General features: G+C 40.3%; 1 protein-coding gene across 1 annotated transcript in view; it reads right to left on the reverse strand.

Moving 5' to 3' along the window:
• The window catches only part of SLC16A12 (solute carrier family 16 member 12), a 59,759-nt gene extending 48,359 nt beyond the window's left edge, over positions 1-11,400 (reverse strand). The window contains 1 exon segment of the mRNA XM_084634847.1: positions 11,310-11,400. The gene's annotated coding sequence lies outside the window, so the exon portion shown is untranslated.
• Positions 11,401-12,027: the final 627 nt, after the last annotated feature.

The raw sequence follows: 12,027 nt of genomic DNA on the forward strand, positions 1-12,027 counted from the left end.
AGTGGGGTGCAAGGGTTGGGAGGATTTTGGGGGGAAAGATGTGTCCAAACTCCATTTTTTCAGGAACCCAGATAAAGTTTGGTGGTGGCAGTGGAAATCCAAGGGGAAAGGGTAAAATTAATTTGTACCTCGGGGAAGTTTTAACCTAAGCTGGTAAAAGTAAGCTTAGGAGGTTTTCATGCAGGTCCCCACATCTGTACCCTAGAGTTCAGAGTGGGGAAGGAACCTTGACAATTCCCCATAGTTTAAATTCCAAGGTATTACTAATTAAGAAGTCTCTTGGTTTTTGGTACTGTTTCTCTCTCTCTATGTGTGAAACTTGCAAGCTGCTAATTGTGTTAGTACATTCTAAGACAGAGTCTGTTCTCAAAGCAATTCTTTGTAACAACAACTACTCACACAGAGAGAGACTCAAAGCAATACTCTGTAACAACAGAAACAGCACCCAGAGACTCCCCGCCCTTTTGTTGTATTCATCTTGCTTTGTTAACAATTGTGATTAAAATAGAGATAGAGGATGTATGTGGACGGATGCTTGGTGTGGATAATAACTGAATGATCAGGGAGGTGCCAGCCTAAGAATCCAGTGTCCATCGGCTGAAGAAGGCGTCAAGTGGAAATAACCAGAGGACCCCCAGAGGGCAGACTGGAATCCACCCAACAGCCTCAAGAATGGGAGAACCAAAGAACATGATAACATCTGGCAGCACGGAGCTGTCAGGAATATGCCATCTGCTGATTGATTCAGTAACAGCATGATGAAGCGATTCCCATAGACTGGCATAGGAAGAAATTCCTATAAAAATGGACTCTAGAAAGCAAGAACTTTGGGGTCTGATTCTGCAAACCAACTTCCAGGAGCATCAGATGTGCATCTGACAAGGCCCTGCTCCCTCCTCACCTCCAGGCCACCCGGCCAGTGGCTTGGCATGAGTAACTCTAGGCTGGTAACTATGATAACCTTGAAGAACCTGTGTGTGTGTGTGAATGAATGTGTGAATAAATATGAAATTGAATGGAATGTTATAGCTATAACTAACTGCTTACTATGATTCTTTCTGTATTCACAATAAATGTGGCATTCTGCCTTTTCCCCTTTAATAAGATCCTGCTGGTTTTTATTTTATTGGTATAACAAGCATTACTGAGTCTCTCCAAGCAAGGTTGAGCAATTCCTCTGGTGTGGCCTCATGCAGGTGAGTCATTGCATTGTAGCTCCCTTGCTGGACAATGGCTGTTGATGGGTTGTTTGACACCCTGCCTAGGCGTTGGTTACTTTCCTTGATGTTGCCTCAGGGGAGCTAATATCTGGCTGATTCCCCCAACTTACAGCATGTTTTAGTGACAACCATACTACATAATTCTCATAACTTCAGATAAATTAATGATATACACCTATGGATAGAGAAATGACTTTCAGCAGATCATAACCTTTCCCCTGATACCTTACAAGGCATGCTTTATATGCAAGAGCATGATTATATGAAAATGGGGAATATGGGGGTTACAGCATGCTCCCCCAAGGTATAGAATGTCACAACATCAGAGGAGTGAAGTTCTGGAACAGCCTTCCAAGGAGAGGGGATGGTATGATGAGTTTTATATGGCTCATCCAAGACTGCTAGTAGCAAATATCTCCAATAGCTGGAGATGGGAGATTAGATGGGAAGGGCTCTGAGTTGCTACCGAGAATTCTTTCCCAGGTTTTGGGCTGGTGGGTCTCACCCACATGCTCAGGGTCTAACTGATCACTATCAGGATGGGGTCAGGAAGGAATTTTCCCCCAGGTCAGATCAACACAGACTCTGGGGATTTTTCACCTTCCTCTGCACTGTGAGACATGGGTCACTTGCTGTTTTGAACTAGAGTAAATGGTGGATTCTCTTTAAATTGAATTCTTTGAATAATTATTTGAAGACTTCAGTAACTCAGCCAGAGGTTGGGGTCTATTACAGGAGTGGATGAACAAGGTTCTGTGGCCTGCCGTGTGCAGGAGATCAGACTAGATGATCATAATGTTCCTTCTGGCCTTAAAGTCTAAGAGAATCCTACAGCTAATTTTAACCCAGGTAGTTAGTCTAGTCCAGCGGTTCTCAAACTGTGGGTCAAGACCCCAAAGTGGGCCGCGAACCCTTTTTAATGGGGTTTCTAGGGCTGGCGTTAGACTTGCTGGGGCCTGGGGCTGAAGCTTGAGCCCAAAGCCAAAGCCTGAGCCCCACTGCCCAGTGCCAAAGCCTAAGGGCTTCAGCCTGGGGTGTCGAGGCTCAGGTTACAGCTGTTCCATCTGGGGCTGAAGTTCTTGGGCTTCAGTCTCCCCACCCTGGGTGGTGGGGCGCAGGCTTTGTCTTTGTCTCCCCTCCCCCTCCACCCTACCCAGGGCAGCAGGGCTCAGGTGGGCTCAGGCTTTGGTACCCCTTCCTGGGGTCGTGTAGTAATTTTTGTTGTTAGAAGTTTGAGAGCCCTGGTCTAGTCATTTGTCAATATACGTCAGCCTGTGAACTCAGGAGCACAGAAACAATAGAAAATAAGAAGCATCAGGCTCTTCTGGGACTAAACAACCATCCCCTTATCCTGTTATTCTTCTCAGTCTAGTTAACAAGATTCCATTACCATAACCCTTATTAAGTGAATCTATTTAACCTTCACCAGCTTATTACACAAGACATCAAGAGAAACAAGAATGATGCAATATCAGAGGACAGAGATTCTTACAAAAAAAGTTTAGATGGAAAAACATAAGATGACATTCCTAAAAATCGATTTTGTCTGATTTAGTTCAATTCTTCCCCTGAAATATTCAATGCCTCAGTGATCTCTTCAGGAAATTCTCCTATTTATAAAAATAAATTCATCCCATCAGAGAAGAGAAACTATTACTATGTGATTTACGTGAGCAATCACGTGACTAAATTCTAAATATTGAATATCTGAAAGGACTCACTCTGGACAGTTTTCAGATAAGCCATGGGCACATATATTGTATGTTCATAACTGTTTGGAAAAAATTATGAACAAACAAGTTAGTAGGAATTCCAATCTGCTTGTGGACAATTTATGGATAGAAAACAAGGACAGATCCAATAAATTCATTGTTCACAATGAATAGTACATCCAGCTCTGCTCTTATTTCTTGTCCAGTTAAGTGCAGCTTCAGTTTCTTTCTCCCTCTCCCCATTCATCCCCAACAATTTCTAACTGCCTTTCTTGTTCTGTATGTGGAAAAATATTGTAGTCATCTCTGGCTATGAACATTCTTTTTGAACCAAGTTCTTATTAGCTTGAAAGCCTCACCTGATTTATTATTAAAAAATTCAACTGTAAATGAATTATGCATCACAATTTAGGCATGTTTTAAAAGCCTGTGGGCCATATTCTGCTCTCAGTTATGCATGTACATTGACCTTCACCTACGTTACTGAATGCTGTTTATGGAGATGTGGATTATTTGTGAACAGTTTAATGACAAGTTGAAGAGTCATTCCCAAGAGGCTATGCTTCAGGACATCCTAGACTTTTGACCCAAATATGGCAATAAATAGAATGTCATGAGAACTGCACAACTATCAATAGTCCTTGTCTTCTGTCTGTATGCTGCATACAGTATGTATTTGTGTCTTTGGACAGTCAACTTCTTGGGGCAAGGACTGCGTGTTTTGCGAGATTTCATATGATCTACTTCATCAGCTGTAAACTGTCGCATTCATCTGTAAAAGAATTGCCTCCTGCTCCTTCTGAGGCAAGTAACCTCCCTTTTTCTCCTTAAAATTGATCCTTAAAAATATACTCCATGTGTTTACACTGTTGCACAAAGCCTTCCAATGTTATTCTTCTTGACAGCACCTTTGTGTACTTCAGTTTTAACTAATGTCTTAGAGCAGATTACAGGGAACTGCTCTTTGATGTATTGGTGAAGTGCTTCATATGCTTACTGTATTCTATAAGTAATGGTCATAGCTCTTGCTCCTTAATCAGTCTAACCAAATGGCAGCCCTATATTCCAGGTTATCCGAAGTGCCTGGGATTTACTCTCTCAACAAAGCACAGGACAGAAAGTACAATCAATCCCCTAAGAAATCCTTTGGGAAATGCCTTTGTGATTCTGTCTTTGAGAATTTCCCAAGTGAAAGCTCTCACTTGGGAAGCATATTATTACTACCATCCATATCTTGCTGGCAGACATCAGATCCTGAAAACTATACCAGAAGGCATTTAGATGAAGGCTTCATTTCAACACAAGTTGTGTGTGTTTGGGTATTTTTGCCCAAAGCACAGCACAAACAAGAGCAGCATTATATAATGTGGCTTTATATCTACTCCCAAAAAATGACTATCCATCCACTAACTTCTCCAGCAACCAACTAGCTGTGTTGCATAACTCGGTTAGTTCATTTTAACTTTGCTACTGCAGCAGGGTAAATGAAATTAAAATTAATTGGATAAAATCCAACTACAGGTAAAAGGTGAGAGAATGACTCCAAATAGCAGAGAGTAGGCTAGTGGTGGACCAGCAACGTACAATAACACTAAATTTGAGGTTTTCTCATGCACCTCCACCCTACATTGTCCCTGCATAGTTTCCACATCTGGATCCCTAAGCAACCTGGAATGATTATTTTTTCAAACCCTGGGAGATTTGTATTGTGCACTACTGGATTAAAGAATGTCATCCAAGGACACAGTGCTTGTTTCTACAGGAAACAGGCTCTTGCTGGCATGCACAGTGATGTCTCTGTTGTGAAACTTTGTTGCCCTGCCAATTTACATCTCAGCCACATGCAAAAAGCAAAAACAAACTGAGGCAATACAGTTGTTCTCCATTAACATCCTGTTTTGAAGGCTGAGCATTTTCACATTTTTAAGGCAGTGTCTGTGTGGTGTGATGACATACCGGGCATATTTTTTCTCGTTGAAGGTTCTTTTTCTCCAAGCTGCAATGCTCCATACAGTATATTCTTCACTTTGTCAGATTCATTACTCTCATCTAATTGTATTCCATAGAGTCCCCATTTCTACTTTTGGTTTCAAATATGAATGTGACCCAAGCATAATGAAATAGAGGGAAAGTGACTGAAATTACGTAGACAGGAAAATTAGCAAATTTAAGCCCCAGTTCAACAGTAATATCTTCTTTCACATCACAAAACTGGGGCTTTCTGGGACCTCATATCAGACCCTGATGTGCAGAAGTTGCTTATTTTTGTATGAACCAGGCCCTTGCAGAGTAGAATTGCTGCTCAGACTCTTGCTCATCTGGTTTTCATTTCATGTGTCTTCACAGAGGGATTATTTTAAATCTCTACCACCACTTAAAACATAGATGTGTTTTTGCCAGCCAGCATACTGATATGATTGGTTTTTATTTACATTGTGCCATGACTATACCTGGAACAGCACAGGCTTCTTAGTCAAGAAGAGGCTGCAATTCTAATTAAATAAAAAACATAACAAAATGACAAAACATAGCCTGAACTGAAATGAGGAGTGCTGTGAGCTGAGGTGGAGGGGTGGGGGTGTCTAGAAGATACTGCTTATGGAAGTAAAGCTTTTCCCCAAAGAGCAAACTGGATTGGTTGAGTAGATCAGGCAGCTCAGACAGGATGACCTTTCCTTGGTGGATTCATTTTAAAGGGCTTATGGAAGAAATGTATTTTAAGAAGTGGTTTCTATGAGAGCAAGGTGCCCAGCTGGTGGGAAAGTTCTCCAGGCATATGATGCAGGATGAAAGATGGGCAGATGAGAGTGGGCAGACTGGCTCTGTCATCCAAATGAAAACATGTCTTCTGGAAAATCAGAATGTCTACAGACAGAAAGAAGTGTTAACACAAACTGGTCTGGTCTACACAAAATGATAGCAGAGGAGGAGGGACAGAGAAAACTAAAATCTGTACAGTCTCAAATCGGAATATCCCAGGGAATCAGTTCCCTGAGCTTTGAGAAAAGCCATTACGCTGCAAACTGAAAATGTATTCCATGTGATTGAAAAGATGGCTTTTTGGCCTCATTAAACTCAGCTTTGTTAATGCATAAGGCTCCGATTCTTTCACAGAGGAAAGATGGAGTTCATAATAAAACCAGTAAAAATCACCTCACAATAAAATAACAGAAAAAGGAGAAAAGAAAAGGAAAATATTCCAACAGTAAAAGACTAGTAAAATCACTGACTCAAAATGACACTAACGAACTCTTCAGTTACCATCCTCTAAGTTCATTATTTCACCTTCTAAGAGCATCAAGTAGTTAAATGTATGAGTCTATAGAAGGGAGGCACAGACAAATAATTATGACACATACAAGGGAAAAAAATGAAAGCCTTGTTTGGTTTGTTACAAGTGCTTAGGAGCAGAAAAACAGAATACACCACTTTAGAGAGAACCTTGCAAACAAGACAGCTCAGTGCACAGGCTTTGCACCCAAAGTAAACTCTTAAATGGCATCATTTAATGCATGACAGACAACTGATCAGGTTTAACAGGGATAAGCAAACTGGTTCTAATAAAATCATACACACCTTGTGATCTCATTCGCCACAGCAGCTGTACAACTCTCAGCTGCACTGCAGGTCTGGCTGAGGGGAGAGGCCTTTGAGACTCCAACAGCAGGCTCATCTTTTGGCTAAGTTATCTTGCTGTTGAGCTAAGATTTACTGCCTCTGAAGTTTGCACAACTCCTAAGTCTACAGGTAACAAGTGCTGGATTTGGCCTCGACTATTGAAGGAGAGAGATCCTTCCTAGCTATATTTGAGTTCTGCAGGGCACTGTAACAAGCAGCCTGAGCAATCTGATCTCATGTATCAATCACTGTGTTAGCTAGGGACCATATGGTAAGTGAATGTGCAAGGTATTTGTTCTACAGGGCATCAACCCCTTCCCAGTGAAATAAAAATTGGGATTGTGTCTTGCTACTCTAAAACAAAGAATACAAGGATTTTTTTTTATACCCATCACTTTGATACTAGAGCACAGCTCCTAAAGGAGCTAGGTGTGGTCACATGGGTCCTACAAAGGGAAATTTTAGGCTTCTTCTTTTGTTTTATTGGTAAGGGGCCAATGCCTGCAATCCTTAACTAGTCTTCTCTACAACAAAACTCCCCCTGAAGTCAATGGGATAGCACTGACAGTGGCATTAGCAGTACCTTTTGTAAAGAGGGCAGGAAAAAGTGGGGGCGGGGCAGCAGAGAAGTGGATACTGCACCTCCCTTTCCCTGACTGGTGCAGAAGCCATCTGTGCTCCTGAGAGCTCCCAGAGGTATTGTGTCTCCCTGCAACACAATGGACCCCAGAGCTGCTGCTGGGCTTGGTGCTCCTGCGTTCCAATCTACAATCCAGCCCAACTGAATTTTTGCCATAGTGAAGGCTGTGTAAGAACTGCAGAATTTTACCCAAGATCCCCAGCAGGAGTCACTCGTATTACATAGAGGACAGTGAAATGCACCAAACCTTAGACCACGAGACCACAGCCCTGATTAAAATTGAAATGGGATAAATATTGGCTAACACCAGCTGGGTCACCACATACAGTTGAACCTGAGGTCCTGCATGCTCAAGACTGATCAAGGTAGGCAATCCAGAAAAAGAGTCTGGCAGCTGCTTCCAAACCCAGTTTGAATTGATATGTGACCCTAGCGGCAATGGGACTCCCACCACAGCAAAGGGAGATCATCCTCTTGAGAAGAGCTGTACACCTTTGGGATTGGATAATCCAAGTGAAACAGCTGAAAAAACCCTACTCCAGGGATGAATGATAAAGCCAATGAGGTCTGTGGATCTATAACTTGTTTTTAAATATTCATTCTTGTTTAAGTTTCTTTATACAGGAAACAGGGAGATATGAAATATGAATACCATTTCTTTTAATGGATATCAGGATCTCCAAAGAAGGGGCTTCCAGGAAGATTTAAGATGAAACTACAGCGATGAAGAGCTGGAAAGACTGAGTAGCTTCAGGGAAAATAGTGGTTTCTTTATTCTAATAGCATTTCTCATTTCATGTTAGAAGACAGCAAATCAGTGATTCTTTACTACTGTCTCAGGACTTTAATAGCAAGTAACTAATTCTGAACTTTCCACACGAGTATCAAATTCAGTTCCTGTTAGAAAATTACAGCAGGGATGACAAGAGGTCTCTTGAACTTAAATGAAATAGTAAGAAGTGGGATAGTTTTTACAATCACTGAAAATTACCCCTACAGCTCTCAATCTCTGAGCAATGAAGTATAGCAGTTTTTTTTATTGATATCCACATGGAACACCACAGAAATGTCTTTTGATGTAAATGCTTTGTAAGATGCTACAGCAGGATCATGTAGAAAGAATGTGTATCAGGCCAGAGCGGGAATAGAAATTTTAAAATACTGATATAAAAGCAACACATTTATTCCAGCCAGAAACCACTTACAGTGGATTTTGGAAGCTGCCGTGCCCCACTGACTTTTCCATCTCCTCGAGTGTGCTTCTAAATTAAAACATGACTAGTTGCATAATACTTTTAGAGTATGTAAAACTTTAACAGCACATCCACAGAATACTCAAAGTGCACAGAGTGTAACATTCTCATATGTAAGCAGGTTTCAGAGTGGTAGCCATGTTAGTCCATATCAGCAAAAGCAATGAGGAGTCCTTGTGGCACCTTCGAGACTAACATATTTATTTGGGCATAAGCTTTCGTGGGCTAAAACCCACTCCATGAATCTGATGAACTGGGTTCTAGCCCATGAAAGCTTATGCCCAAATAAATGCATTAGTCTCTAAGGTGCCACAAGGACTCCTCCTTGTTTTTTCATATGTAAGCAGTATACATTGTGACTAGGTAATTTTGCGTATTTTTCTGTATGCTTAGAGGCATCTCAGCATGCTTTACAAAAAGAGTATTGGTTATTATCTGGACATACTACACTCCTGGAGCCTTACAATTCCACCTGACTGGCAGAACACATTCCAGTGAATAACATTCAGTTCCTATCAATACAAAGATCCCTTCATGCATGACAGGTGGGATTGTAAAGAACAGTACAGTAAATGCCTCCTGAAATTGATTACAATTATCACCAAATACCTGTAAAGTAAAATCAACGAGGACAAGCATCTGCCAAATATACATAAAATTACATGCCTTTTTTTTGTGTGCAGTCACTATGGCTGCACACACCTATCTGTTAACTGCATGCCCAAATGATCATATAAGGATGTTTGAGCATTCAATTACTTTTTTATTTCATACAAGTGCAGTAACTATATGCATAACTAAGGAAGGCAGTTCCCTGTGCATACCTAAAATATTTGAAAATCTCTCCCTACAGGCTTTATCTAAAGGATTTCAGCATTTGGCCCAGCCTTAACAGTCAGTAAAAGTGTACCTTTTTAAAGCCATGCGATGAATACTCAATGCCAAAAGCTGGACAAAATACTCTGTTTTCAAGCTTTTCCTCCCTGAATTTTTGTAGCTAAACCAATTTTGACAAAGCTTTGTAAAATAAAAATGCACTCTCTTGCATGGAGATATTTTTATTTCATGCCTTTCCCAGTCTTAATTTAAAGCAAAAGTTAATGAGTGAGTTTTAGAGTGCTTAAAATGGAGGCTTCTAAAGAAAATATTGACATACTCTCAATTAAAATGGTGTTGCCACATGCTCTCACAGGTAATGACAAAGTAAAAGATAGAATAGAAAGGAAAAATAGGGTATGAAATAAAATAGTGGAGAAAAAGTAATGAATGGATAATACTACAGACTATTTTTGTGAAAGACTGCATTGTAATGATGTTACATTAACAACAACAACATTATATACAATAAAGGCATAACAGACCTCTTTTGAGCAAATTGTAATCCTGCTACACTTCATTAAGTTTCATGTTTTCCCTGTAATTTCCCAGCATTAAAGGAAACGTTATTTCACTGACTCTGCAGGAACAGACATACAACAACAAATAGAATGTGGCTGCTCCAACTAGCTTGTTAATTCAATAAAATCAACGCAGTCAAAAGGTTATCACGCAAACGTACTTGAATTCATCCCAAATGTTTCATTAAGAGTCTACATTCTTGGAATTAAACAAGTTTAAAGGTAAACTAATGGCAAATTAATCAAAAAGTACTAGTTCAACCAAGGCTCAATATAAGTATTCTCATTTTGCCTTTTTGTTTTTTAGTTGAATTATCAAGCATGTACTAACTATATAGAGATACAAACAAATAATTGTTTAAAAGCTTTATAATGTAGGTAGGTTGGAAGGTATTTGCATATTTATATTACTTCATACTTATGGGTTGGCTCAATCCTGCAAGATGCTGAGCACTCAACTACCCCTAGCACTGAGGACCTCCCAGAAGGTTCTCAACATGATTGAGTCACCTTTTTTATTTTTATGGTTGTAATATCTCTATACAATAATATGGGCCACATTTAGCAATCCTTCATCACACAATTAATTCCATTGATTTCAATGGGTCTACTTCTATAAGTAAAGACCATGTGCATCACTAAGGTTTTGCATGATCAAGTCTTAGGTAATGAACTGACAGACAATTAATCCTCTCTGCACATATTACATACTACAGAAGCATAGCTCATGCTGCAAATGCTCCAATGTTCATTCTTATATTTGAAATAATTATTTCAAATAGAATTTGGAACAGGTACAGTTGCACAGGTATTCCAAGGAATAAGATAATTACATTCTGTGATACAATCAAAAAATGGTTCAACTATCCAAATTCCCAGGTGGTATCACTCATGGTTAATCATACTGATGTATTATAAACTGAAAAATTGAAAACAAATATTTTTTTTTAAAAAAAATCTATCACAGTTCTGTGGTTGGAAACCACAAAAGTAGAGGGATTATGAAGATAATTCACTTAAAATATTAGTTAAGAAACACATGTTATTCAAACTATTGGACTACAGGACAGAGCTTTTGTACAAGTTTGCCTTTTTATACAATCAGCAACAAAACTGTAAATATTGTAGAGCTGGTCAAAAAAAATGGGACTCAAATGATTTGGAGCGGCGGGGGGGGGTGTGTGAAAGTTTCATCCCACTTTTCCCATTGAAATTTTTTTAATTTTGAAATGTTTCTACTAGCTCCATAGCTAACTAGAAAATGGAATGAATTTCTCATACAATTTTTTATGAAATATGCCCATTTTAGTATAATATTTTCAAAGTTCAAAAGTTTTTAACCAGCTCTAAAATAGTCACATTTATAATTTTATACAACACTGCAGCAAACTATTTCCATATATGCAGGACTAAATATAGGTCTACCGCAACACACAGTGTCTTTAAAATCTCATCTCCAATACACTTACAGGAAGAGTGTTTGACAGAAAGCCCAGAATGCCAGCTTGTGGGACCTCTCACCCTCACATATGGAGTTAGTGCCACTGAATTTGATACAGGTACCTGTGCAGGACAATGCTACTTGATGTGAGTAACATAGCACAGCACAGCCCCAAAGCAGCAATCCTCTTCCCACTGAATTCACTGGGCATTTTGCCTTTGAACTCAAGGGGAGAAAGCCGGACTCTGCCCTCTAACAGTTTTGCAAAGTGTGTTTTTGAAACTATTTCCCAGTTGAAACTCTTCCTAGCAGGTAAAGTTATCAGATCTAAATCATGACATCCCTTTGTCTCAAAATAATGGGTTGCTTTGGTTCCTGCACTTTGCATGCAAGCAGGCAGAGAACAAGGCTGCCCTTTGCTCTGGTAGACCCCTGCCCATGCCCCCTCCAGTCGCCTCTGTACCTTGCCTCGCCCAGATAACACCACCACATCCTTATTCCCGAACCTGTTACGACAACCAAGGAAAAGCCACTTTCCCTAGGAAGTTTCCTAGCCGATCTAACTAGCGGAGCATTTGGAAACCTTCTTGCCTTTGGCCAGGGGCAACGAGTTACATGGGCCTATGGTGCCTGTGCTCCAGCAAATTCAGGGCCCAGGGGCCCGGCTCCATTGGGGACGGGTCTCTCCCCCGGCCCCGCATGCCTAGGGTGACCAGACAGCAAATGTGAAAAATCGGGATGGGGTG

The sequence above is a fragment of the Lepidochelys olivacea genome (genome assembly GCF_965140295.1).
Source record: "Lepidochelys olivacea isolate rLepOli2 genome assembly, chromosome: 7".
NCBI classification, from domain to species: domain Eukaryota; kingdom Metazoa; phylum Chordata; order Testudines; family Cheloniidae; genus Lepidochelys; species Lepidochelys olivacea.